The following is a 5,634-nucleotide window of genomic DNA, read 5'->3' as shown; positions in this document are numbered from 1 at the left end:
AATGCACATAGCACTTTATGGGGAAGCAGTAATGATGATCATAATGGGGATGTTGTAGAAGAAATAATAGACCGTAATGGGTTAGTATGTTTAAATGATGGTAGAAACACAAGAATAGATTTGGTACGTGGTATTGGGTCAGCTATAGATTTAACATTGGTTTCTGAAGATATAGCAAGTAAATGTGTATGGGATGTTTGGGAAGATAATAATATGGGTAGTGATCACTATATCATTTTATGTAAGGTAGGGATGAGTGTAATGGAACATAATGTGATTTTAGCTCCAAGATGGAGATTTAATAAAGCAAACTGGGAAGCATATACATATTTAAGTGAGGTAGAACTAACAGCAGTAGAAGTAAATATGATGGAAGACATAGATGAATGTAATGGGAAAATATGTAAAGTATTGTATGATGTAACTAATAATATTATAGGAAAAAAGGGACAATGTAAAAAGAGGAAAGCAGTTCCTTGGTGGACAGAACAATGTAGTAATGCGGTACATAATAGGAATAAAGCATTCAGAAAAATCAAAAAGACTAATTTATTTGAAGATTTTATTAAATATAAGAAAGCGCAAGCTGAAGTAAGAAGAATAGTCCGAGCAGCTAAAAAGAAGTACTGGAGAGATTGGTGTAATTCAATAGGAGAAGATATTGACATAAGTGAAGTATGGGGATCAATTAGGAAAATGGGAGGAATTTATAGAAATCAAACTCTTCCAGTTTTAAAAACTGATGAAGGAAGAATAGCGTCTTTGTTCCTTGGACGTTTCCGGTTAGTGTTTGAGCGCATTCAAAACAATGGCGGCAGGCGCTTGATGCACAGTGGGATTACGATAATTGATTTAATCCTGCTGTTTAAAATGTCAAAATTAAAATTAGATCCTTGTTGCTCGGTGGTTGGGTGCTCCCTCTGGCCTGGAACTAACATTAATTTATAAATAATCGGAAATTAAAGGGTTTAGATTTCCGAGAAACGCGCCTGGATTGCAGCAGTGAAGCGAGAAGCAGAATAGCAACTCGCAGCTCGTGGATCTACAGCGCACATTTCGATTCAGGTAAGGAAATGTTGTGTTTTTTTTCCATTTGATCATTTGTATTTATTTACGTTAACTCTTCAAGTATGATGCAAAATTGTGTTGTCGTCATTGTTTACATATGCGCCTAGCGGTTTGATTCTTGTTTAGTGAAAAAGGCCAAGCTTTTATTTCCGTTTTATTGCCAAGCGTTATGTGAGCTATAATTAAATATGAGTTCACATTAGTTGTCTAGCTATCTTGTCAGCAGATAAATGCAGTGAGTAACACGTTATAGAAATGTATACTGTAAACTTGAATGTTGTATTGTGTATCAGTTAACTGCAGTGGTTTGCAAAAGGTAACGGTAATCATTTTTTCATCACTTATTAAGCTTGGCTAATGTTGATTCCAACGTATACTGATGTATTAAACAATAATAGTATTATTTTTAAATATTGTGCATTAATTTGTGATCAACTCCGAGAACTAATCAGGCAAGAATGGATCGCCATCAGTCAAGATTTGGCCCAGAAGCTAATATCCAGCAACAGCAACCAATTGCAGAGGTTATGAAGAACAAGGGTCAACACTGTAAATATTGACTTATTATATTTTTTGCCAATAAAAGTCTTTAATACTTATGATATGCTTATTATTGTTTTTCAGTATACCATAGAAACATGTGGAAAAATAATCCACAAATACTGAAGCCACAAACTTTGCAAAACAAAATTTATGTCACTGCCAAAACTTTTGGCCATGACTATATATACTGTCACTTTACTAATGAGCCATATTAATTGAATTTTCCATTCAGTTCAGTGGGGCAATTTACGTGCAAATGGATATATGAATGATTTACACATCTTATGTTTTATAAATAAAGCCCATTGTCAGTTATTTCAAATCACATACGGTCACTTAACTATCAACAAGCCTTATTTAACAGAATAAGAATACATGTTCTAAAATTATACCAAACCATTCATGTAAATTGTTGCATTCAAAATGGATTTAGAAAGTAATACAGTAATACAAAGCCCATTGAGAAAGTGTTGGGTAATGGATAACTATTATAACCATTTAATTTGCATAATTATAACTCATATTTTCCCCAAACACAAAGCACATACAGCTGTGCTCATATTCATGTATTTCTTGCATCTTTAAGATGTAATATATATATATATGTGTGTGTGTGTGTGTGTGACCCTGGACCACAAAACCAGTCATAAGGGTCAATTTTTTTTTTAATTGAGATTTATACATCATCCGAAAGCTGAATAAATAAGCTTTTTTAAGATAGGACAATATTTGGCCGAGATACAACTATTTGAAAATCTGGAATCTGAGGGTGCAAAAAAATCAAAATATTGAGAAAATCACCTTTAAAGTTGTCCAAATGAAGTCCTTAGCAATGCATATTACTAATCAAAAATTAAGGTTTGATATATTTACAGTAGGAAATTTACAAAATATCTTCATGGAACATGATCTTTACTTAATATCCTAATGATTTTTGGCATAAAAGAAAAATCTATAATTTTGACCCATACAATGTATTTTTGGCTATTGCTTTTTGTGGTCCAGGGTCTCACACATATATATATATATATATATATATACACAGAGCTGGCTAGATTACTTGAAAATTGTAATCCGTTACTGATTCCAAAGTATAAATGCTGGCTAAAGTATTTGTTAAAGTCCATAGTGATGATAATGTATCAGAGGATATTAAAAAGTGTAGAATCCAGAACAAGAATCAGCACCCAGATGTGATGATGAAAAGAAGTCCTTCTGGAGACACTTTAGACGCAGAATTTACTATGTATGCATTAAAGATGGCTCTAGGGGGGAGTTAAACATGATTGTAGTTAGTAACGTAATCCATTACATTATACATTTTAGGTAATAAAATCAGACTAATTTTTTATTTTTTTTGTAATTAGTTTTGACCTAACTTATTTATCATATTGATTTAAATAGGATAATCTTGTACCATATTGATATAAAAATGCAAAGAAAAAGAAAAATATATTAACATAATGAAGTGCATTAACCCTGAACTGCACACATTTTGATGCTAAATGATAAAAAATTATTCCACATAATTTTTTGGTTTATTTGGCAACATTTTATTGATAAAACATTTTTTGACCACCCCTCACCCCCCATCACAAAATATTTTTTCGTTGTTGTGCAATAATGGTGCAGAATCACAGAGAAAATTCTCCATTCACATATCATAAGACACAATCACAAATCTGTCAAACAATGTCGAAATCATTAAGTGAAAAGGGAAAAAACTTGAAACTCATTGATATATTGCATTTGATAGAGACTTAGGTTTGTGTCGTAGTGCAGGGCTGGGAAACTTCAGTCCTGGAGGGCCACTGTCCTAGAGTTTAGCTCCAACCCTAATTAAACACACCTGGCTGTACCTTTCTAGTGATCTTAAAAGATATTCATTAGCTGGTGCTTATGTGTTTGGTTGGAGCTAACTCTACAGGACAGTGGCCCTCCAGGGCCGAAGTTTTCCAGCCCTGATGTAGTGTGTTGTGTCATCTCATGTACTTCATGGAATGAGATTTTACTCCGTGTGAAACTTCAAAAAGCACTTCTTCTCTGCTGTGAACAGAGGTGCACGTTACAATAAACTGATGGAAAAAATGATCATACATAGACTAAATTATATATTGGAAATAAAAGGTCTTATATCGCCATAGCAGAGTGGATTTAGGGCTGGTCGGAATACAATGGATGTTGTTTAAGCCTAGAAGCCAATATCAGGAAAGCTCAGACAAATAAAGAAGTATTGGTGGTGGCTTTATTTGATATTGAGAAAGCCTATGATATGCTTTGGAAAGAGGGACTTTTAATAAAACTTAAATGTATGGGAATTGGAGGAAAGGGCTGGGAAACTTCAGTCCTGGAGGGCCACTGTCCTAGAGTTTAGCTCCAACCCTAATTAAACACACCTGGCTGTACCTTTCTAGTGATCTTAAAAGATATTCATTAGCTGGTGCTTATGTGTTTGGTTGGAGCTAACTCTACAGGACAGTGGCCCTCCAGGGCCGAAGTTTTCCAGCCCTGATGTAGTGTGTTGTGTCATCTCATGTACTTCGAGCTACATCCTTTTACTCCGTGTGAAACTTCAAAAAGCACTTCTTCTCTGCTGTGAACAGAGGTGCACGTTACAATTTTTGCACATCACTTTGGGTGTTCCTGTGCACCCAGGAACCTTGCATCTTCCCTTTTTGTCACACAGGATTTGCCCGTATGTATTGTCAATGGGAAATCCTGGTTAGGGATAGGAGCCGTGGAACCCTGCTTCCTTACCCCTTATCGCACAACGTTGCCCTGAGGCAACATAAAGAAAAACTGCATTTCTGAACATGCAAAATAAAAAAAGTCATAAAACCTGACAAAAGTCTTCTCTACACCTTCACACACACACACACACACACACATTTTTTATGTACAGTTCATGTCATTTTAAATAAGATTACTAAAGCAAATAATCTTGCCGCCTTCTCACACCATGTGCTCCTGTGACCATGTGTCAGAAAAGGAAGTCCTGTCTTCAAATGGTGCTTGATAGTGACTCCCACACCTTATTGGACTGTTCTTTGATACTTTTCAAACATTTTAATTGGTTGCAATCATTTAAAAAACATGTATTGAACATGGGGCATAAGAAAAACTTTCCGTTGCCTGAAGGCAACGCTATGCTGTAGACGAGGGTTAAACATTACATTACGTCAAGGTTTCCTAAACTGGGGTTTGTATAGGAACTGCAGGGGGTTTGTAGGTTTAATGGAAAATTGTAGGTTTAATTAAATAATAAAAATTTACAATTAAAATAAATCATTTTAAAGTAAAAACAATCAAAATAAAACACTAACTAAAAAAATAAATATTTAATTTGTTTGACTGCATTAAAACGTCACAGAACCATGAACATGCAAATGTTACTTAATTGTTAATTTATTACCTTAAAATCTAGGGGGGAACTTCAAGTAAATATATTAGGTAAAAGAGATTCTGCTGACAAAAAAAAAACTAAAGTTATAGTAAATATAGCTAGTAAAATAAATAAGAAATAATGTGAATTTGTGCATTTTAATGTGTTTGAAAGAAAAAAGTCCAATAAAAGTAATTCGTGGTTAAATAATCTACTGAGTGAGTCAAATAAAAATGAATGTGTTCATCAGTAGCCTAGTTGATGCAATGTTAAAATTGAAATGATTTTTGTAAGTCCAGTGGTCGAATGCTGTGTGAGCCAACTGAACATGGACTGCGTTTGTATGAATGTCCACAGAACTGGAAGACTTTCTGAGTATATATATAAGCGGTAGTAGGCTATTTTAGAAAGGAACATTTAAAAGATGAAAAAGGAATTAGGGAGAATAAATAAATTATGAATAATTAATTGCTATTTTGTGAATAAATAATATGTAATCATGTAATCAATAAAAAAAGTAACTGTAGTATAAAATTTAATTTAATCTGATTACAAGTAGCCTACTTAACATTTGGAATCTGATTACATAATCCAGATTACTACCCAGCTCTGTATTATATATATATATATATATATATATA

The sequence above is a fragment of the Sinocyclocheilus rhinocerous genome, unplaced genomic scaffold, assembly GCF_001515625.1.
Source record: "Sinocyclocheilus rhinocerous isolate Xijiao unplaced genomic scaffold, SAMN03320098_v1.1 scaffold789, whole genome shotgun sequence".
NCBI lineage: Eukaryota > Metazoa > Chordata > Actinopteri > Cypriniformes > Cyprinidae > Sinocyclocheilus > Sinocyclocheilus rhinocerous.
This window is presented reverse-complemented; position numbering follows the sequence as displayed.